Source organism: Acinonyx jubatus, chromosome B1, assembly GCF_027475565.1.
Source record: "Acinonyx jubatus isolate Ajub_Pintada_27869175 chromosome B1, VMU_Ajub_asm_v1.0, whole genome shotgun sequence".
Taxonomy (NCBI): domain Eukaryota; kingdom Metazoa; phylum Chordata; class Mammalia; order Carnivora; family Felidae; genus Acinonyx; species Acinonyx jubatus.
The window spans coordinates 186,521,634-186,546,875 of record NC_069382.1 but is presented as its reverse complement, the minus strand read 5'-3'; the positions used below and the strand labels follow the sequence as shown (position 1 = coordinate 186,546,875).

At 35.1% G+C, this 25,242-nt stretch overlaps 1 pseudogene; it reads right to left on the bottom strand.

The window, feature by feature from the left end:
- Nucleotides 1-21,638, bottom strand: part of LOC106986825 (probable ATP-dependent RNA helicase DDX10) — a 91,025-nt pseudogene extending 69,387 nt beyond the window's left edge.
- Between the last annotated feature and the right edge of the window lie 3,604 nt (nt 21,639-25,242).

Below are 25,242 nucleotides of genomic sequence, written 5' to 3'. Positions count from 1 at the left end.
TATTGAGTCTTTTTATCCATGAACATGGACTATTTCTCCATTTATTTAATTCTTTAATTTTGCCCATCAGAGTTACATAGTTTTCCTTATATAGGTCTTGTCCATAGTTTGTTAGATTTATACCTAAGTATTTCATTTTGGGGGGTACTAATATAAACAATATTGTGTTTTAAATTTCAAATCCCACTTGTTATTTGCTGGTTCATTTTGTTTTGAATTCTGATTAATATTCAGCTTGCTCCCCATATCAGATCAAAAGCTCTTTGTTATCTTCAGTTCTGCAAGTCTAGGGCCCCAAATGCATAAGAAGTGCAGAGGGAAGAGCATCATCTCATCGCCTAAATACAGCACTCCCAGAGAGAGAGAAAAAATGGCTCCTTACTTGAAAAAAGACTTCCATTCTTCCTCAGTTGCCATAATTAATGACTCAAAGAGATAAAATGTAAGTTCTGTGACTGTGTCTTAATTTCAACAGGTAGTGGCCAGTTCCCTTAGCCATCCTTGGTCCCTTCCTCCTAGATGAGTAAGCCCCACTGGCTCCTGAGCCTCAGATGGCAGTCCCCCTTGACAGTGCCCTGATTTTTGTGTTCTCAGCCCGTGTTACTTTCCCAGCAGGTGTGTGATTCACATTTTCATTTTCTATTTCATGTGATAAATCCATTCTTAGAAGGCCAGAAATTTGAGGGATGGCCCTATAGCTCTCTGTTAGGCCCTCTCACCAGGCATCTTTCTCTGACCTCTTTCTTGAAGTCTTAGAAGCACTAGGCAAACTGCTAGGTCAATGGCTTGACAAATTTTAGATGGGAGGTTATTAATATGCTTTATTTGGCAACTACAAGGCATTTTGTACACTCCAAATATAGACAGTGAGTTTCTCCCCACATTCTCTTCCTTCATTTTTTGTAGGGCCTTTTGATGCCTTGTATTAAGATTCAAGACGTATATAGACATATTTTAAACGTCATGGAATCCCTGTCATTATCACTGTGATTACCATTCTTCAAGTTATATTAAAATTGACTATTTTTATAATTTGTCTTTCCCAACATTTTGTGAGTTTCGGGGCAATATCTGAACCTCCAGCATCAAACACAATTCTTGGAATATACTAAATCTTAATTATTGAACAAGCGAATACATGAATAAGTGATTGATATAGTGATTTTATTAATGTACTTTTGCAATATGTCTAATAGCTTATTCCCTCATGTGACTCCTTATTTTAATGTAAATGACTTCTTAGTTTTTCTTGCTGTATATTTTCTAGGTGATATATTTTTCACTTTTATCAAGTTATATAAGTAAACAAAAATAAAAACAGCATAAGGCAAATGAGATTTTGTAATCAGGGTTCATACTGATTAATAAGTACCATGCCCCAGGCCTGTGTTAAGTACTTTGCTTTCATTATGTCATTTATTTCCACAAGAATTTGGAATACATAGTAGTAAATTCTCATCCTACTGATACCTGAAGTTACAAATATCACACGTTAGAGATTTGAGCTCATTTTCATAAGCAGTAAGAAATACAGCTTTAACCACTATGCTGTATAATTCTGAATTCATTTAAATTTATAAGATAATTTGAGAAAAAATAATCTGTTTTTAACAACAGTTCTTCTGTCAAAGTACAATGAATTTATCTACATTTATTCAATTTGGAATTTGTATCTCTCTGGTAGAGTGCTATTATTTTTTCATATAGATGTAACACCGTCATTGGAAATTCACTTATGTTTTTAATAGCCATGGTGAAAGCCATGGTGAGGGATTTCTTTCCTCACTATGTTTTCTATCTTATAATCAGTGGTGTTCAGGAAAGGTATTAATTTCTACATTTATATTTTGTGTCATGTGATCTTAATAAAACATCACTAGTTGTGAAAATATTCAAATTGAATATCTGATATTTGTTTGTTTTTAGATATTTTAACATATTTGCTGAAAAAAATAGCAATTTTTTTTGTAAATTTTTTTAATGTTTATTTACTTTTGAGACAGAGAGGGACAGACCATGAACACGGGAGGGTCAGAGAGAGAGGGAGACACAGAATCTGAAACAGGCTCCAAGCTCTGAGCTGCCAGCACAGAGCCCTACGTGGGGCTCGAACTCACGGACTGCGAGATCATGACCTGAGCCGAAGCCGGATGCTTAACCGACTGAGCCATCCAGGTGTCCCTAAAATATAGCAATTTTTAATTATTTTTCCCAATAGTCATCAGTCTTATTAGTATTTATTTATAATAGACTTTATAAAAGATATTTTGATCAGCATATTTGTCAAAGTTAAAGAATGAGTTTTACATTTTATCAGATAAATGTTCTGTATCTATCTTTACTTAAAAATTATGGAATACAGGGGCGCCTGGGTGGCTCAACTGGTAAGCAGCTGACTCTTGGTTTCAGCTCAGGTCATGATCTCATGGTTTGTGAGTTCAAGCCCCATGTTAGACTCTGCAACTGTCAGTGGGAAGACTGTTTGGGTCTGTCTTTGCCCCTCCCCTGAGCTCTCTCTCTCTCTCTCTCTTTCTCTCTCTCTCCCTCTCAAAGTAAATAAATAAACTAAAAAAAATAAATATAAAATAAAAATTATGGAGTACATTATCTTGATATATTCACAAAACCCCCAATTTAAAAAATAAACTCGTATATATTTTTAAATGCTAGTCTTATATTTATATTTTAGTAATTGTGGAAAATGAGGACAAATATATGGGATAGAAACAAAACAAAAATCCCAATCCCTAGAGAACCACTGCTAATATTTTTATTTCCTGTCTTTTATGCATATTGTTCTTTTTATTATTACTTTGTATCTTTATTGATCATTACTTTGCATAATATGTGTCTCGCTCTATTAATAATACACATCTGTAAAGTTTATTTAACTATCTCCCTGTGGAATACATATTTTAGAAACTGGTGAATAAGGGGAGAATGGAAAGATAAAGTAAGGAATAAATATAATAATAATTAAATTTTATTGTATGTTAGGAGGGAAGAAGTATTATAGAGCAAAATTAGTGTAAGGAGAAGTGGATTCAGCAGTACTGGAGTTGGTGCTGCATTATTTATCTGTTTATTTATTTATTATTTATTTTAATTTTTTAACATTTATTTATTTTTGAGAGAGAGAGAGACTGAGAGGGAGAGAGAGCATGAGTGGAGAAGGAACAGAGAGGGAGACAGAGGATCTGAAGCAGGTTCCACCCAGCGCAAAACCCCATGCAGTGCTCCAGCCCATGAGCCATGACGTCATGACCTGAGCTGAAATCAAGAATAGGCTGCTTAACTGACTGAGCCACCCACGCACCCTGGTGCTGAATTTTAATAAGTTGCTAAGGATAGCCATTGGAGCAAAGAGGAAGTAAGCCACACCCACACAGAGATAATTTTCAAGGGATAGGGAAGCTCCTAGGCAAACAGCCTGAAGTGGATATGTGTCTAGTGTGTTTGAAGAAAAGTAAGGAGGGCAACGTGGTTGGAGCTGGGAGAGTAAGAGGGAAATGAAAAATCGAAGAGGCAAGTTCTAATAGACTCATATTGCAAGGAAAATGTATTACACAGTCACCTACATAATTATGATCTAAAAAACCAACGTAAGGACACAGGGGACAACCCTACATTCTGGAAGCAATGAAGAGTCATTGGAGAATTTTGAGCACAGCAATGACAGGTGCCCTCTTACATAAATCTTTGATCATGTATTTAATTAATTCTTATGGAGAAAGTCTTATAAGTGAGACAATGGTATGAACATTTCCAATGCTATTTTACATGCAATGGTAAACTAACGGCCAGTCAGGTTGTAGAGCAATGAATGGCCCCAAGACAGTACAACAGGGTATTGTATTCACCACACTCTCACCAGTATAAGGCAGTGTTTCTCAGATTCCTGCAGCTGCCAGCCACTTAGGAAATGATTAAGAAATCACAGTCTAGTACATAAGTACAGAGGGACCTATGTTTACAGATATAGGAATAGATAGGGACAGAGATACCAGTACCATGAAACAATAATTTCCAGTTGCTCTTAATAAAGACAATGTTTTTTTTTAATAGTTTTTTTTTTAACGTTTATTTATTTTTGAGACAGAGAGAGACAGAGCACGAATAGGGGAGGGTCAGAGAGAGGGAGACACAGAATCTGAAACAGGCTCCAGGCTCCGAGCTGTCAGCACAGAGCCGGACGCGGGGCTCGAACTCACGGACCGCAAGATCATGACCTGAGCCAAAGTCGGCAGCTTAACCGACTGAGCCACCCTAAAGACAATGTTTTTTTTTTTAATGTGTTCTCAGTTTTTCATTTATTTAAAAAATATTTTCTAAAGTCATTAAATTAATTTCAAAACATATTTTGGGGGTCACATTGGCAAGCCACTCTCTTTTGAATATTGGAGATTATCTTAATCCTTTGCGTCAATTCCTTGTATGTTTGTGACATTAGCCATGTATAATGTCTGCCTGTTGATGCAGTTTGTGTTGACTTATGACAGTTATTTTATTTTTATGTAATAAAATTGATTAATCCTTTCTTGCAATGCTTTAATAATTAAAATTTAAGCATTTGGAAATTAAAAATTTTTGCCCTTACAAATATTTGGAGTCTTTACATCCAAATCTTTGATCAACAGGATTGTGCTTTGTTACATACTTCCAGTTGAGGCCCAAATTGATTTTTATTACAAAATAGGAAGCCCACTTATAATGATATTTTTCTTTATTCTCTTTCAGGAATCATTGTTTGCAACTCATTTATTTTCATGGATAATCTACAATTGTCAAACCAGTTCAACTACAATAACCCTGTAAGGCTACCACAACATAGTAAAACAGACTGAGTGGTTTAAACAACAAAAATGTATTTTCTCGCAGTTCTAGAGGCTGGAGATCAAAGGGTGTGCTGCATTGGCATCTGTCCTCGCCTTATAGATGGCTCTCTTCTCCTTGTATCCTCATTTGGTCTTCCCTGTGTTTTGTCTGTGTCCTAATCTCTTCTTTTTTAAGGACACCTGTCATATTGAATTATGGCACTTCCTAGTCCCCTCATTTTAACTTAATTGCCTTTTTAAAGACTCTGTCTCCAAATACAGTCATATCTTGTGGTATTAGATGGTTAGTATTTTAACACATGAATTTCAGGGGAACAAAAGTCACTCCATAACATCAGATTTTAATACTATGTGGTTTCATACTGCTTTCTGGTATATTTAAAAAACAGGCTTTGGAATCAGAAAAAACTGGGTTCTAATCCTGGGTCTTCAAATTTCTAGGGGCAGGAACTTAGATTAGTTAATGTCTCTGAGCTTCATTTTCCTTTTTTTAAAAATGGGAATAACAGTTGAATGGCATAATATATTCAAAATACACAAGAAAGTTCTGGACACAAAGTAGATGTTCAGTAAATTGCAATAATCAATTTCAAATTTTGTTAAATTCATTTTTAGCAAATAATTTTAGTGGAAAAGGTGTTGAGGTCTCCAGTAGTCAAGCCCCCAAACATTTTTTCCCCTCAAAACCTTTATGTAAGTTTTTTTTTAGATCATAATTATGTAGGTGACTGTGTAATACATTTTTCTTACATCAAGTCATTTGACTAAATACTATTTCATTTTTATTGTCTTTGACAGTTTTTATATGAAATATTACCTGCAAATGTTAAAAATGATAATTCCTTTCCTGACATCTGTTTGTTATCTTCTTGCATTTGTCAAAAGCTACCAAAAAAAAAAAAAAAGAAAAAATTATAATGACAATTTTGTTCCTACCTTTAATTGTGACATCTGTTGTTTTTAACCAGCAAGTAAAATGCTGATTTTTGCTTTTTCAAGTTAAGAAAAATTTTCTCTTTTTGTCAGTTTTGTAGAAGCTATCATTAGGGGGACATTATATTTCACGGAGCTCCTGTTGTGTTCTTACTAACGTGTTAATATGATTTATCAGATTCTTTATGTCAATACTGAGATTGAAATTTTTTTTCAAGGTAGGTCTTTTCTTAAATATCATGTGGAAATCAATTTTTTAGTATTCATGTATAATTTAGTATTCATGTATAATTTTAGTATTCATGTACAATTTAGTATTCATGTATAATTTTCATTTATATCCATAAATAATATTTTATATTTTCACCTTTAGTATTTCCTTTTTCAGGTATAAATGTACTGCATAAAATAAATTATGCAATGTTCTCTCATATATAATTATTACAGTGTGTAGAGCATTTAAGTTAAACTTTCAAGTGAAAATTTAAAATATCTCACCTATAAATTTCCATAGTCTGCAATGTTTTGAGTTTTCTTGATAATTTTTGCATTATCAATTTTATCAACTAAGGTTTTCAAATCTCTTTTAGACCAAGCATTACATTATTTACTTTTTCAAAAAAAAAAGTCTTCATGACATAAAAATTTCTGAAATGCAAATAGTTGTGCCAAGTGTTATCCCATACAAACTTAGTCCTTGAGTCTCTTATATTTGCATTTCTCATTAGTTCTAATTTTCAATATTTGTTTTTTTCTTTCTTAAATTCCCTGCTGCTTTCATTTAATAGAATTATTTATTTTCAAAGAACTGGCTTTGTTTTCTTTCTTTCTTCTTTATTTTTTCACATTCTTACATTTTTTCTTTTTGTCCTGATAGCTGCATGTATCTTACATTTTTTGTGATTGCTTTTCATCTTTTTCTAAATCCTGAAAATATCGTTTAAAAGTTTTTACTCTCTGCTTAATAAAGATGATATGGCAATAAATTCTGCTCAGGCCATGATGAAGCATGTTTCATCAAGAGTTTGTGAATTCATTGTTATAGCTTCTTAAATAAGGGGAATATTGCTATTGCTGTGCCTGCTTTGCTCTTGTGTTGGTGGAGAGGGTGTTGTGGTTAAATCTTCTAGTAGTTGAGCCCTCAGAGGTGTCTTTTTCTTTCACTCAAAACCTTTATGCGTTTTAATGGTCTGTCTTCTGAGTAGATAGAAAATAACTTCAACTAAAAGGTGATTTATAGATTTTGACATAAACTAGTCTAAGATATAGGAAGTGAATATATATTATGTTATCATCATGTAAGATTATTACATGAAAACGATAGGAAAATAGGAACTTTGGATTGAAAATTAATGGATATATAAATGAGAATTATTTTAATATTAGAATATGTGCCTGTATATATATGTGTGTATATATGTGATATACGTACATATGTATGTATATATATCACAGAGATATGATCTTCCACTTCCATCTGAAATTTTGTTTCATCAAAAACTTGTTGTTATATGAAATCTACAACAAATCAATTGAGGGATGAACTTCATGCCTTGGTAGCTGTGTATCCTTGAAAAAATTATTTAAAATTTTTTTTAATGTTTTTTTATTTATTTTTTATTTTTTTTAAGTTTTTTTTTAACATTTATTTATTTTTGAGACAGAGAGAGACAGAGCATGAATGGGGGGAGGGCCAGAGAGAGAGGGAGACACAGAATCTGAAGCAGGCTCCAGGCTCTGAGCTGTCGGCACAGAGCCTGATGCGGGGCTCGGACTCACGGACCGTGAGATCGTGACCTGAGCGAAGTCAGACGCTCAACCGACTGAGCCACCCAGGCGCCCCAATGTTTTTTTATTTTTGAGAGAGAGAGATACAGAGAGACAGAGCGAGATCAGGGGAAGGTCAGAAAGAGACGGAGATACAGAATCCAAAGTAGTCTCCAGGCTCTGATCTACCAGCCCAGAGCCCCAAGTGCGGGCTAGAACTCGTGAACTGAGAAATCATGGCCTGAGCTGAAGTCCGAGGCTTAGCCAACTGTGCCACCCAGGTGCCCCTAATTATTTAATTTTTCTTTTCCAAGCTTTATGTCTCACGTGATTAAACGAGGGAATGCATTTCAAGGCCTAACACTGTGCCTGGTTCATAGTTTTTCCTCGATAAACTTAGTTGACAGTATCTGATACGGCATCTAACCCCATAGCTACCACTCCTTTATTACCCATCATATCCTCCTGCCACCCAAGCTCGAGTTTTCTTGTGTAACCAGAATTGCTTGTGAATGAAATACGAGATAGCTACAGTGGGTGAATATTGTACATTCCAGGTCCCAGGAGCCCCTCTTGTTTTGCCTAGCATTTTCCATGTCAGAATTATATCTTAGGGCTTTGAATTGGATGAATAATTGACATTTGTAATAAGAAATCTGATTGTCCAAATGGCCCAACAATGTACAAAGGAAAAAGCTGGAAAGTTGGAATGTAATAGGGTGGGATTCAAAGGCAAGCTTTTATTTTTTTAAAGTTTATTTATTTATTTTCAGAGAAAGAGAGCACACATGTGCAAATGGGGGAGGGGCAGAGAGCGAGGGAGAAAGAGAATCCCAAGCAGGCTCTGCACTGTCAGCACAGAGACCAACATAGGACTAGAACTCATGAACAGTGAGAACATGATGTGAGCTGAAATCAAGAGTTACTTAACCTTCTTAGCCACCCAGGTGCCTCTCAAAGGTAGGCTTTATGAACTTCATCAAGGTATTTAATCTAATGTATTTTTTTTATTGTTATTTTCAAAATAAGGGTAATCACAGTCAATATCCAGTGAGGTTGTGTGGATTGAATGAGATCACGTAAGCAGATGTGCCAAGAACATGTGGGACCAAAGAAGAAAGCTTCCCTCCTGCTGGCCATCTCCATAGGCTTACACACAGTTGGCTTTGGAAACTGCTAGTTTTTTTGTTTGTTTGTTTTTTGGGTTTTTTGTGTTTGTTTTTTCTCAAGTGAATAAGTCTTCCTACCAAGAAGTGTTGAATTAAAATTCGCTAATATAGGAGAATGTGATTTATTGAGTAGATATACTTAATTTCTTAGACTTCACTCTGCGAATATTGCAAAGAATTCTCTATTACTTGTAACTACTAATTACACAGTGAATAAAATTATATTTCCATATATTTGAGTAGTCTTTCCTTAGCAGCAATTTAGTGCTGAATTATCATACAGTGATGTAATCTAAATTTAATTTTAAATTAGATTTTAATTCTTAGAGTAAAGTTTCAGCAAATTAGAAGATGTTTTTGAACCATTACTACTGAGATCGTTGCTATATAAATGATTTGAATAAAGATAATGAGTTAGGGTTTGTTCAACTTATTTTTATTTCTTAGTTAAGAAGACTTGATTTCTACTTTTTGTATGGTCAACACAACTACATTTGGATATTTGACTAATTTTCATTAGCTTAGGCAACACGTGGCTTTTGAAACATACCTTCTGTTATTGTTAGGTTTATTCCTTAAGAAAGATAGGTCTAGGAAATTTCTATAACTTACTCCTATGTATACAGAAGAGAGAGATGCATAATCAGAGACAACAAGTCACAGGAAGAGAAATGAAAGAGATGGGTGACGTGGAGAGACAATGATGTAAATGGTAATAAAATTTCCCCCATCCTTCCAAAACAGAGTCCTTCCAGGGTCCGTGAAAGGCAAAATGATACTTGCTGTTCCTTCATTCACTCTCACTGCCTTTGCACTACTCATGTTATCATGTGACCATGCTGAATTCAGTTTTCTCAGGACTATGAGTATAGGTAAACTCCCTGGAACTAGAATATCTAACAAGGAAAGTGAGGCACTTCAGGCAGTGCTTAGTTACATGTTCCAGTGCTTGATATGTAACCCAATAGACTTAGCTTTGCTCAGCATACCCTCTGCTGTTCTAGTCAATCTGAAGAGCTGTAAATAAAAATATTATTATGGGGTGCCTGCATGGCTCAGTTGGATAAGCATCTGACTCTTGATCTCAGGGTCACGAGTTCAAGCCCCGGGTTGGACTCCATGCTGAGCATAGAGTCTACTTAAAATAGATAGGTAGATAGATAGATAAAATATTAATGCATGTGGTTTAAATGTTCACTTCTGTTCTTCAGTATCTTTCATATATTACATTGCAGTGTCTATGTCATTTGGTATTTTCTGTACAGTCTTCCTCTCTTGAGTTTTCTGCTGGTGTTCATCCCACAGAGTTTCATCTGGACTTCCTAATCCATTCCATCTCTCCTCTGCTGTTTCATTCCCTCTCTTCCCAGGGCACCTCTGAAACCTTACATATGGTTCAGCCATTTTACACTTCCTAAAACATTTAAACCCCTGATTAAATAAATACCTGCTCAAAAGAGCGTAAAATACTTTGATTAAGTACATAAACACTCAGAAACACATACAGTTCTTATAAACACTTTATATACTGTATTAAATTTAAAATTGGTGGCACATGTTTAATGTCACATTTGAACAAACACAAAGCTTAATGTGAAAAAGATTAAGTAAATAAGTGTCAGCAACACACTTTTTATAATGAGGTACAACCTGTCACCTGCTAGTAGAAGTATTTATAAATTATTGGGTATGGTCTGTGTGATTACTCATTGATTGTCGTTATTTTGAAAAATTTTATGAAGTTCATCACAAATTCATCATGAAAAATTTATCAAATGAAATAAAATAAAAAGAACTGCCCTTCCCTTGTTAAAGGCATTCGCTGAGCCTTTAGAAATACCATGCTTGAATATGACATTTTGAAAGTGGTCCTATTAAAATTATGCAGAAAGCAAGTGTATTCACCATCATTCTTAGTACTGAATATTCATCAGAACCTCTGAGACAATGCAAAATTTTTATAACGACTGGAAAAAGAGGAGCTAAAATTACCATTCGTTTTCATGAAATAGGATTTAATTTATAAAAAATCGAAAAATATCTATGCATTATTAAAAATAATACCGCAACAGTAAGAATTCTGGTGACAAGTAAGTGTCCAATCAGAGTGTTCTCATTTACCACTAACAGCCAATGAAAATAAGAATACATGATGACATAGAATAGCAAGAATGACCATAAACTATGTAAGTAAATCTAAAAAGTTGAGCATAAGACTATTACAGATAAATTTTACAATTTATTAACCTAAATTAAAAAAAATAAAGTGAAGCTAGTTTTCTGAATTGTAAGACTCAGAGCTATAAAGATGTTAGATAACACTAAATTAATTTGTAAAATCAATGTAATATAAATTGGAATCCCTCTTGGGCTTATTGTGGAACTTGACACATTGATCCTAAAGTTCTATGGAACCATAAGAATATCTAGTAAGCTAAAAATATCTAAGATGTATTTGAAGAATAACAAGACTGGGCAATTGGCTCCATCATATATCAAAGGTATTTTAAGAGTATGTTAATTAAGACCACATGATTTAGTGATAATAGCAGACAAACTGATCGCTGGAACAGAACAACCATACACTCACACACACACACACACACACACACACACACACACACACAGAGTAGAGGTTGCATTACAGCAAAGTGAGACACAGATATATTGCTTATTAAATGGTGGAAGGAACATTGATTTTCTTTATGGAAAAGTAGATCTCTGTGTGATACCATAGACAAAACCAAATATCACATAAAAGCCTAAGTGTTGCAATGAAACTATCAAACTTTTAGAAATAGCAGGTAGAACAGCTTTATGGCAGTAGTGGAATAAATTATTTAACAGAGATGAAGAACAACTCAAAAATAAGACTGATAAATATAATACACAACTTCTACTGGAAAGACCATACACACGAATTTAAAAGATAAGCTATAGGCTTTGAGAAGATATTTGCAATGTATATTGGACAAAGATTTACTATCCAGTAAACATTATATCATACTACATATCATTTTCTTTTTAAAGACAAACACCACCACCACACACAAACACAAAAGGGGTAAATGACATAAATAGGTAATTCACAAAATAATAGAATTGAATGAATGAAAAGTTATGTAAAAGTATACAACCTCACTTACAATCAGAGAAAGGTGAATGAAAACAATAAAATACTGCCTCAGTCATCAGATTTACTAAAAATAAAGCCTGATGATACCAAGGTAGGAGAGAGCATGAAGAAAAAAATCTCATAAACTCTAATATTTAATTCATAGATGTATATGCCCTAGAAATCAGTGATTCTAGTCCTCATTTTAATTACTAAGAGAAAGTCTCACATACCTGCATGCTGTAGTTTCCTAAGGCTGTGTAGCTGAAAATGACGGGAATGTATCATTTCACAGTTCTGGAGGCCATGAGTCTGAAATCAAGTGGTCAGCAGGGTCCCTTCCCTGTGCAGACTTTGAGGGACAGTCTGTTCTATGCCTCTTTCCCAGCTTCTGATGGCTATGGGCAATCATTGGCATTCCTTGGCTATTAGATACATCAATCCAGTCTTTGCCTTCTATTTCACATGCTCTTCTTTCCTGTGTTTGTCTGTCTGTCTGAATTCTCCTCTTATAATGATATGGCCCTTCCATTAAGGCCCATCCTAATCCAGTATGATCTTTGCTTAACTTGTTTGCATCTGCTAAAAGCCTTGCTTCTAAACACAGTCACATTTTGGGGTTCTGGGTGGACAAATGGGGGACGCTATTCAACCTAGTATACTATATAAGGAGAAATGCATAACAGAAAAGTTTATCACGGCACTATTTGCCATGGAGAATAGTTTAGAACAACACTAGTATACCAATGGATGATAAATGACATAGACAATAAATGGAGGTTGTACAGCTATTAAAATGAATGGCCTCACATATGAATATTACAATTGATAAATATTAAGAATATATCATAGATCAAAAAAAAGAACATTGTAGAAAATTGGGTAGTGTGATGATATCTGATGTATGAAGTATGATAAGTACACAAAACAGGATATAGTTTTTGATAAATATAGAATATAATATACATCAGTGTGGGGTTACTTGCACATCCATTTTAAGGTACTTATTATCTCCAAAAAGGGAAGGTGGAGAATGAAATCAGAGAAGTTAATGAATGCTTCAAATGTATTTGTAACATTTTATTTAAATGAGGGGTAACAAACAAATATGGCAAATGTTAACACCTGATATATATATACATACATATATATGTATATATATACACATATGTATATATATATATATGCATATATGTGTATATATATACATATGTATATATATACACACACATATGCATATATATATGTATATATATTTTTTCTTAATTTTTTAATGTTTTTATTTTATTTTTAAGAGAGAGAGAGAGAGATTGTGTGAATGGGAGAGGAGCAGAGAGAAAGGGAGATACAGAATCGGAAGGAGGTTCCAGGCTCCAAGCTGTCAGCACAAAGCTGGACGTGGGGCTCAAACCCACAAACTGTGAGACATGACCTGAGCTGAAGTCGGACACTTAACCAACTGAGTCACCCAGGCGCCCCATCACCTGATATATTTGAATGATTAATATAGAGGAGAGTTTCTCAACCCCTGTATTGTTGGTATTCTGGACAATAGTGTTTGTTTGGGAGCTGACCTGTGCATTATAGGATATGTGGATGTGTAGCAAGCTTTATGACCTGTATCCTTTAGATTCCAGTAGCAAACCTCTCCCTATCCCAGCAGTTATGACAACTAAAATGTTGCCAAACATTTTGCTCTGGGGGTTAAAATATAAACCTAGTTGAAAACCACTGGTACAGAGTATTAACTATTCCCTTCTGTTTATATTTATGTATGTTTGAAATAGTTCATGATATATTATGTTAAAATATAAAAACATATATGTTTATCTCTTCCATACTAAGTTTTCATAGACAATTATAGACTATTGTTAGCATGCTATCATAAAACATGCCACATTATGAATTGACAGATTACAAAAAAGCTTAAGTAACCAATATAGTTCTTGATTAATTTTATCTGAATTGTTTTTGGAAAGCTTGCACCAAAGAAAGAATATTTCAGTTTCACCTCAAAGGATGTAGAGGATTTTACAAGTTTGAAAAGTGGTAGAATAGCATGATACGTGGAATGCAGAGCAAGGAGGTAGAAACTGTGTAACAATTTTATGGAATGGTGAGTTCCTCTATGAAATCAAAACATAGGGCAGAGGTGTCAAATTTTAATGCCTTCTATCGTGGTAGTGTATATGTGTGGAGCAAATAGGTGTAAGGCAATTGAGAGCAGTGTGGCATGTCAAAATTGGAAGGAACACCAAGAGTGAATATTCAATCCATGTGTTTAATGATCTCTGTGTTCTAATGGATGGAGGAGACTAACTTGATATGAGGCTGGCAAGGAATGACTCCTATAATTAGAAAACAAAATTAATTTTCTTATAGGATGCTAACATGTTAAAATTAGCTTGAGAGATTAAAAGTCATGGATTAAAAGTCTCAGTTCAGTTAGGACGTCAATTCTCCACAAATTGATTTTGATATTAAATACAGTCCCACATATATTTTAGAAATTGACAGGCTGATTCTAGAACTCCATATAAAAATGCAGAGTATCTAGAATATCCAAAGCAGTCTCGTAAAACAACTTATACTACATGTCTTTGAGAGTTGCTATAAAGCCACATAATCAAAGAATGCGGTCATGGTGTAAGATCAGCGCAAAGATCAGAACAGAAAAGAGCCCAGCAACAGAGCCACACTGGCTCAGTCTTTTGATTTTCTACAAAGTTGCCAATGTAATCAATTTTTTGTTGTTGTTGTTTCAACTAATTATACTGGAATAAAGGAACACTAAACCTTTACCTATACATTGTAACATATATGAAAATTAAGTTAAGATGCATCATACATCTAAAATAAAAACTAAAACCTTAAACCTCTTGGAGGAAAACATCAGGATTTATTTATGATTTGAGTCTATGTAAATATTTCTTAGGCCAGAGACAAAAACAATTACAGTGAAAGAATGAATTGACAAATTTAGACTTCATAAAAATTAAAACCAGGGGCGCCTGGGTGGTTTAGTCAGTTAAGCATCTGACTTTGGCTCAGGTCATGATCTGACGGGTTCATGAGCTCGAGCCCCACATCGGGCTCTGTGTTGACAGTTCAGAGCCTGGAGCCTGCTTCGCATTCTGTCCTCCCTCTCTCTCTGCACCTTCCCTGTTCACACTCTGTCTCTCAAAAATAAACATTTAAAAAAATTAAAACCAAATTTAAAAATGTTTTCTAAAAAAAAAAAGACACCATTAATAAAAACAACAGGAATGCCACGGATACAAAGAAAATATTTGTAGAAATAACAAGTGTAGGTGAGAATTTGGAGAAAAGGACATCCTCGTGCACGGTTGGTGAGAATGCAAACTGGTGGTGCAGCCACTATGGAAAACAGTATGGAGATTCTCAAAACATTGAAAATGGAAATACCATATGATCCAATAATACCATTACTGGGTATTTACTCAAAGAAATTGAAAACGCTAATGAAAACATATAAGCACACTATGTTTACTGCAGCATTATTTACAATATCCAAGATATGGAAGCAACTTAATTGTCCATTTATAGATGAATGGATAAGGAAGGTGTATACACACACACACACACACACACACACACACACACGATGTCATACTATGCAACCATAAAAAAGGATGGGATCATGCTATTTGCGACAACACAGATGGACCTAGACAGCACTCTGCTAAGTGAAATAAGTCAGACTGAGGAAAACAAATACCATATGATTTCACTCATATGTGGAATCTAAGAACCAAAAGGAAGAAATAAATAAATGAAAAACAGAATCAGACCTGTAAAATCAGAGAATAAGCTGATGGTTGCCGGAGGGGAAGGGCTTGGGGGATGGGCAAAATGGTAAGGGGAATGAGAGATGCAGTTATAACATGAATAAGTCACAGGTAATAGTGTGGTATGATGGCAGGCGGTAGCTATGCTTGTGGTGAGCATAGCATAACATTTAGAACAGTTGAATCACTATGCTGTACACCGGAAACTAATGTAACACTGCGTGCCAACTTGACTTAAATAAAAATAATTTTTAAGTGAATATATATACCTGACCAAGCACCATTATCCGTGAAACATACATAACTTCTATAACTTATTAATAAAAAAACAAACCAAATAAAAATGAACAAAAAGTTAGACACTCCACAAAGAAATCTGTAGGGACAGCCAACTGACGCTTGAAAATATGTTTAGAATCAGTGTAATCTGGAAAATGGCAACATTAAAACAACAAGAGGAAACCAGCACACATGTACCATCAGTAACCACAAATATTGAGAGTAGGTGAATCTTTTGCAATTCTCATGCTTTGTCTGTAGGAGTATAAAATGCTAAAACCACTTTAGAAATAGGTTTTGTAATTTAAAAGTTTTATTTGTCCAGAAACGTATTCCCTATTAGATAAAGTTCTGAAAAGTGCTTCTTGTTCCTGCATCACCGTGAATGTTTTAAGTACACCGTTTAAAAACTTCCCACACTAGTTGTGTTACATTTAACATGTTAATTCAATGCTTAAGGAAATGCCAATTATAAAATCTTGCAAGCCCTCAATGCATGTTTGACTTTTCATAGAGTCTGAAGGGTGTTCCAAGATATGCACAAGTAGAATTAAAATAAAACTTTCTGAGTAGCCATGTTCATATTTTTAAATCCACACACTATACAGTTATTAGATACATACACTTTCTTATATTTAAATAGATAAAGTATGATAATTCTTCACTTAATGATGTATGCCTTTAAATACCAAAAAATTCCAAGAAGACAAAAATTTTTTCTTGCTTAAGGTTGTTTCCCCAGTGCCGAGAATAATATCTAGCACATGATAAAAATGCTATGAATATTTGTTGAATGAAGGAACATGACTGTCAGAGTATAATATTTGCAAGACTCTGAATGTTTATGAGAATGCTATTTGTGTGTCTTCATAAAAATTGACATTTTAAGAGGCTATGTGGCTTGCTGAATATCTACAGTTAATATATATTATTTTGCTAGAAATTAAAGACTTCTTTTTTCTTTAACATGGGTAGATTTGTTTAGGTGCTGCAGAATTTTTACTTCAAATGTTCTATAAAGCATAAATGTGTATCTACATCTTTTGATAACACATGCTGAATTACGATTTGGGGACACAAAGGCTTATATAAATGCTTGGTGAATTTTATATGTGCCCATTTCCTATTCAAATGATTTTCACAGCTTATGGGGCCTTCAGTTAGCTGCAATCACTCTTTACATTTCATGGCTACGGAATAAGGTCTGAGAGACATGCATTTTTCCCTCACCAATTAATCTGTCCTTATAGGTTGGTGCCGTGTTTTTAATACATTAAGACCTATATTTTGTCATTGCTGCTCTTTCTTTATACCTTATTTTCCATGGAATTATGAGGAATCAAGATCTTTGATTCTTTTATTTAGTATTTCCAGAATCATATATTTACATATCAGGAAGTCGGTTGTTTCCTTTGTCATTTTTGGACGATTATGCATTCACAGGGATTGAATCTCACTTTTAAACGTCAAATTTTGATTCTGCAAATGTGTTTGACTCTCCCTTCTCCTGATCAGTGAAGGTTTTTGGTAGAAAGCCAAGACAGGAAATGACGGCTTTCATGTCAGATTTAGGAAACATATATCTGGCTTGAAAGGTGCCCAACAATGAATCTGCAAATCGTTCTTACGTTTAGAAGAAAAGAACTTAATCGCAGTGTTTGTCATAATTACACTTCAAAAATCAAGTGATAAAAAAGCGTGTTTCTAATAATGTAACTTAAACATTTTCATTGTAAAAAATAGGAGAGGAAATAAAATGGCATAGGAAGGAGATAAAAGACCCCAGGTAAACCCACTTTTAACACTTTGATATACATCACTCCTGTTACCTGTCCATTTGTCTTGTAAATTAAAATCATATTTTATTTACTATTTTGCCATTTGACGATACAGTTTTTTTTTAATATTTATCCATTTTTGAAAGACAGGGACAGAGCACAAGCAGGGGTGGGGTGGAGAGAAAGGGGGACACAGAATCCGAAGCAGGCTCCAGGTGCTGAACTGTCAGCACAGAGCCCGATGCGGGGCTCGAACTCACGAACCGAGAGGTCATGACCTGAGCTGAAGTCGGACGCTCAACCGACTGAGCCACCCAGGCGCCCCTGACTATACAGTTTTTTTTGCTTAGCAATAATTTTGAGTGACTAAATATTCATATGCAAGGTGATTTTAAATGACATTTTAGTATTCCATAGTTGGATGTAGAGGCCAGTCACTAACAATTGCACATTTTATGTGTTTTTTTTCTAATTTTTTAATGTTTATTTATTTTTGAGAGAGTGAGACAGAGTACCAGGGGAGGAAGGGCAAAGACAGAGGGAGACACAGAATCTGAAGCAGGCTCCAGGCTCCAAGCTGTCAGCACGGAGCCTGACACAGGGCTTGAACTCACAAACCGTGAGATCATGACCTGAGCTGAAGTCAGACACTTAACCAACTGAGGCACCCGGGCGCTCCCTGCTTTTGATTGCAATGAATATCCCTGTCTCTACTTCTGCATCTGCTATCCTTTTCATTGGGTATTCTGGAGTAAAAATGGCACTTTCCATTAGCCTTAAATATTAACAGGATACCTTTATGTTATATTTTGTTACATTTTGTATGTTGCAAACATATAATAGGGAAATTTTATAGTATATTTCATGACTACAGAATTTTACACATTTCATAATAATTAGGTTCTCCAAGCTGAAAAAAATGATTGTTATGAATATAGTAAAATAAGCTGTGATGTGACTCTGGCTCTGATCCAATTTAGTTACAAGAAGTTAAGTTCAGTTCTCTAGGTCACAGTATCTTCTTCTGTAAAGGAGGGATTGCGTTGGATAATTGCTGATTATCCTTCAAACTTGTATTTTATTATGGCTCTGGATGTTTCTTAAAGATCTGATGGGATACAATTCATAATACAAAGAAAGGAGGCACTTTTATCCATAGTTTTCCAGCTCTCTAACCTAATCTTCACCTACACGTTATGCCATACTTTCTGATCCTGGCAGTGATGCATTTTCATCTTTAGGGGGAGAAATGAAGGTGAACAGTAGCAAGACAAGGGCATCATAGTGTTTTCATCCATACTGGGCCACTGACCATGAGGGCTTTTTCAAGGAGTCCCTCAACAAAGAAAGCAAGACCAGACTGAATATCTTCTTTGTTTTTAAACATTGGCTTATTTACTTTTATTTTTCCTCACTCTTGTTTTCCACTTGTTTTCTTTCCCAGGTGTACTTTGCAATGGCCAGCAGCCAGCAACAGGCAAGATACTGGAAATACTAGAATAGGCCATACTGCGGTAGAACCAATGCATACTTCACCCAAAGCATTGCCCTAAAGCTAGCTTTATGTATCGCATCGCTGTAATGATAGATCTGCTATATATTTATAAAGCATGTCTTCAGACGACTTGAACCTAACTCCCCAGTGTCATTCTCCTTAGATAATATACTTGATTTATTGAAACTATGACCTTTCTGAACATCCTATATCATCTAGCCCTTATGGGACATTTTTATCTAATACATTTCATGACTGCAGATTTTTACACATTTTGTAGCCATTAGTTTTTCAAGGCTGATTGTGCCAATAACAAATCAAGATAGCGCTGATTCTCTGTGTGCCTGCTGGGAAGTTCTTTTAACTTGTCAGGAATTATACTGAGTAACATAGATCTTTCTAGAAAGAAGAGGCCAGTGAGAAGGAGGTTCTTATTACCGCCAGGACACAGGCATTGGTCATCTCTGGGAAAGGTTTATGATACTAATGAGCAGCTGAGACGGGGTCTTTCACTGTTTTGTCTGTTTAAGGAACACTGATTAGTCTTCCCACATAACTTCAGAAAGTAGCATTTAACCTAGTAGTATTCTGAAGAGTAACTGAACCCACTAAACCCTTAGACTATCTTAAACCTTACTGATGTTTTCTCTCACAGACAGACATCTATTAGAACCCACTTTAGTACAAGTGGCCTGGGAGATGTATTTGTAGACACGCCTATTTCAAAGAAATGTTTAGATCTCTTATATCTTGGCCTAGAGCAGCCACCTAATCAGATGTAGGTGGAGCCATTCTGATCAAAACAGAGGCTTAAGAAGACACTCTGACAGTCCAAAGATTGTTCATTATGATCCATGGCTTATAAACATTCACTGACATTACACCATCACTTACTGGTTTCTCTTACTTAGTAAACCAAAATCACCTTGGTTAATTCTAGTTAACATCTACTGTGTCCTGATGCATGCAGCCGAACAGGGTTAAAGAAAACACAAGAGCGAAATGACTGGTCTTATTTTACATTTATGATCCCTGATCTTGGTCCTTATTGTTGCACCAGAATCAAACTCCGTTACCATAGTCTACTCTCCACTCAGATCTTTTGAATGCTATTGCCTACCTTCTCCTCAGACCTTGAGCACAGGAATTGTTCTTATGTCACTTAGACAATTGTAGGGATTAAAAGAAAATATCTACAAGCTCCCACCACCACGTTTACTTACTAATCTGCATCCATACCCAGATACTTGCCCTCACACTCTGGAACCATGGATTAATTACACCCACTTTACCCAAGACTAACTCTCTCCCACAAACACAAATACGTGACTCCAGTAATTCATGCTTTTCTCCCACGTGATAAAGTCTTCCCTACTATGTTACCTATATCTAAACATACTGTAACTTCTCCCACCTTAAGAAGTCCCCTTCTTATCTTGACTCATCATTCCAGATATTGCCTTGTTTCTCTTATTTTTGCAACACAGACTCTCAAAAGAACTACCTACACAGGTGTTTCCAACTAGCTTTTCTCAATGTCCTTTGAAACCACTCCACATAGGCTTGGACTCCCACCATTTATCCAAAACTGTTCTTCACAAGGTCATATACTAAAGGTGGTGACCAATTTTGAGTATTTGTTTTACTGGATCTATCAGAAGCATTCAATACAGCAGGATTCTATTTCTTTATTGGCTTTCTAGGACCTCACATTCTTGTTTTTTTCCTTTACATTGCTGGTCATTAGTTCTCCAGAGCTTGATCTGTATAAATATATATACGTATTAATATAAATATATACTATATATATAATAAAATATAAATATATAATATATAATATTAACATAATATATAAATATATATCTGTATTAAATATATATGTGCTTTAAGGTCTATACACACTCCACAGTGAAAACAACTAGTGTCATGTCTTTGATACAATCTCTCTATCTCTATATATCTACTTATGCTTCTGTCTACCTTTCTATCTACCTACCTATCATCTGCCTGTTCCAGAACTCCCCCAAATTCCAAATTCATACCTCCAGTTTATTATTAAAATTTATAATAGGCAACTGAATATCTAATGAATATCTAATGGCAGTTGAAATCTTGTGTTACAGTTGAGTTTCTAATTTTTTCCTCCCAGACTTGCTCTGGTTCAGTTCTTCCCCTTCTCCGTTAATAGACAAACCACAGGCCAAAATTTTGATCCACACTTGACTCTTCTCTTTCACATTTTACACTTCATCCACAAAGCTTGTAACTCTGCATTTAAAGTATATCCGGAATGTAATCACTTTGATTTTCTTTATTTTTAGAACAATCTCTCATACATCTATATAACACACCTTCACCTCCTTGCCTTTTCATTGAAGCCTTTCCCTACAGCCTCTGTAGCTAATTCTACCCTATTGCCTGCTTGGTTTTTCTCCTTAGCACCAATCACACTCTCCATGCTCTATATTTTAAACATTTCATATTGTTATTTTCTCTCTCCACACAAGAATATAAGGTCGCTGAAAATAAGAATCTTTTTTTCTGTTTTATTTATTACTAGGCACACAATAGAGGTTTAATAAATATGAAAAATGTAATCGAAAATACTCTTTTCTGTTTACTAATAAATAATGTTCTTCATCTAGATTTTAGAATGGAGACCATTTGGATATTAATATTGGGCTTTTTTATAATTTTTTTTCAGACAATATGCTTATGAGAAAACTAGAAAACACTCATATTCCTACATTCAAGATTTTTAATCTCTATCTTCTCAGGGGGAAGAAATTGAATGTTTAAGAGCATTTTGGCCACCACTCTTATGTCTGCTAATTTCAGGAGGATATCTGTTAAGCTTCCTAGCTCCCTTGACTAAAATTTCCATCTTCCTTCCGGTCCTAATTCAATTTTATGACAAGTTGGACATGATTTGTCTTAACACTTACATTCCCCCGTCAAGGCAAATGCAGTCTGCTCAAACATATGGTCTCTTTTGGACAATATTTTAACTTTAATTTATTCTGCACACCCCTATGACTTGGCAGTCTCTGGGGACTTTGAATGCCTGGATTGAAGGAAAATCTGATGAAGGCCTTCTTGGACTCAATGGCTAATAGGTGAATTTCTTACCATTCTCTCAGAGACAGCAGCATTAATCTAAACTGAAAAATTCATCACCAGCATTTATGGTTCTGAATGGTAGCATATGGTGTTAATCTGGGAGAGTTTTACCTTTACTACTCCTCGGTAGGCCAATGACCTAAATATTATTGAAAAGAGAGAAACTCGCTTTTCATTACTAATCTTACGGGGGGGCTCTTCTTTATGAGAACAGAAAGGCAATATTTCTTCTGGGTCTTAATTCTGGGCATACATATCTTAGGACATTTCTATTGCAATTTAACCCTTAAAAGAAGGAAGGTGAAAAGTCTATGATTAACACAGTTATTCTCAGACACTATTAGTGAGCTATGCTTGTTTTTTTTCTCCTGATAATGGTGCCATTTTCTAAGACAAATTAAGATGTATAGCAAACGTATCTTTTAAAATTACATGTAAGACTTACAATACAATTGGAAATATTACTTTTCTATAATTTATGGACATATTTGAATTTAGGAAACAACCAAAGACATTCTGTTTGATGAATCATTGAGCGATCAATGTGGATAATAAATATGAACAAAGAGACACATTTGTAATATATTTTTTTGAAGATGTCTCCCTAATTTTTATTAAGATATAGCATAATCATCATAATACATATTTTAGTAATTAACCTACTTTGAAGAAATGTGTTGTACAGATTTTCACATTCTGGCATGTTTAATATATAGTCGCAGTAATATATTGTCACTGAATATTTTTGAAAAGGACACCAAAAGATGTCTTAGGATCAATACATTATTATAACAATAAAAACAAATATTTGTTACTTATTTGTTACTATTTTTCATGTACCAAATAATATTCTTTTTATTAGCATCATTCATTTTTCTTTTAATAAATATCTATTGAAAGTTTACTCTATGTCAAGTACTGTTCTAGGAACTCGGGTTACTTCAACAAACAAAGGAAAAAAATAAAGATAACTACTCTCATAGAGTATTAGATTAAGGGACACTTTCGGGAAACGATAGACATAGACTATAATAGATGAAGGAAATTACAATTTCTGTAATTGTTTCTGCAAGCTAAGGAGCACCAAAGTCTGCCAGAAAACCACCAGAAGTTAGGCCAGAGAAATATTTTCTCATCTCTCTCAGAATTTACCAACCCTACCTACACCCTGACCTTGAAGTTCTAACTTCCAGAACCGTGAGACAATAAATGTCTGTTTTCAAGCCACTCGGTATGATACTTTGCTGTGGCAGCCCTGGAAAACAAATACAAGTATGTAAAGTGGTGTATGAGACAGTGCTCTTAAAGATGGCCAACAGCAATTCCTCTTCTCTCCAATGGTATATGCCACTCTTACCATTATGAGGTGGAGTCTATATAACTTTGTATCTGAGCTGATCATGTGACTTGCTTGGAACAATAGCATGAGGTGAAAGAAGGTCTGTGCCAGTACCAGGACTAGTCTATAAATAACCCAGGAGATTCCACATTTGCTCTCTAGAAACCCAACTACAGCGCTTTAAACTAGAAGCCGGTCTAGACTTCTGGAGGAAGAATAATAACATGAAGGGTAACTGAAGCATCTCAAGTGTGGCCAGTACCAACCGACCGATGGACCAGTGAGGTAGCCTTTCACATTCTAATCCCTAACTGACACCTCCCACTCCCCCTCACACAAATGCAACTGCAGAGGAACCTGACCCAGTCCTACATGAGGCACAAGAATTGCACAGTGGAACCCTAACTAATCCACAAAACCATGAGTTTTGGAGTGATTTGCTACACAGCAACACAGAATTGAAAACTGATTAATGAGTTCCAAGGGAGAAAATGATTTAAATAAGGGGAACGAATTGAGAGAGAGTATTTGTATGTGGGGGTAATGGTGGGGGAGGTGAGCATTGTGTAATTCTCACCTAACCCTCACAGCAATTCACGAAATAGACATACTTAATATCCAACTTCCAGACAAGCAAGTGAGGTTCTCAGAGGTTAAGGAACATGCCAACAGTTACTTACTGAAGTTGGGATTCCCACCTGGATCCCCACCCAGGGCATCTGCATTGACTATCCTATCAAATGAACTATTGCAAGTGGGAGGAGAAAGATCATTGGTGGTGGTAAAGTGTCATCAGAGTAAATTTTACTCTTTCAGAAAACATCCTAGAATACTTTTTTAAGAAAAATATGTCAAAGAAAGTGTGAGGGCTAATTTTCTGTGTCAGCTTTATGCCAGTATTCAGGATGTATTTGGGAAAATGTCTCTGGGTGAGATTAACATTTGAATTAGTAGACTAACTAAAGCAGGTTGCTCTCCCTGATGTGGGTGGGCCTCATCTAATCAGCTGAAGGTGTGAATAAAATAAGAAGGCTGACCTCTCACAAGTAAGAGAAAACTACTCATGCCTGACTGCTTCAAGCTGTGATATCAGTTTTTCCTGATTTGGACTTAAACTGAACCATCAGCAGTTCCTGGGTCTGGAGCCTCCTCGTCTTCAGACTGAAACTGTCCCATTATTACTTCTGAGGCTCCAGTTTGCTGACTGCAAGTCTGGGTGCTTGTAGTGTCCATAATCAGTGAGCTAACTCCTTATAATAAATCTACAAATACACATTCTATTGATTCTGTTTCTCTGAAAAACCATAACACACACTGTATTTTCCATTCCTTATTATGTAAAAAGAAAAGAAAAAACAAAACAAAAAAAACTTATTAAACTTGAAAAGAATGCCAATGTATCCATGCTAAAGATAAAATGTAATTGATACATATTTGAGGAAGAAACATTGGTTTTACTATTGATGCTGGGTGAATGTGGCATCTGGGATGTAGAGAGCAATTTTGGAAACTCAGTCCAAAACAAGTTTTAAAAAAGGTTATACGAATCTGGGCCTGGGTGATTCAGTCGGCTGAGCTTCCAACTATTAATTTTACCATAGGT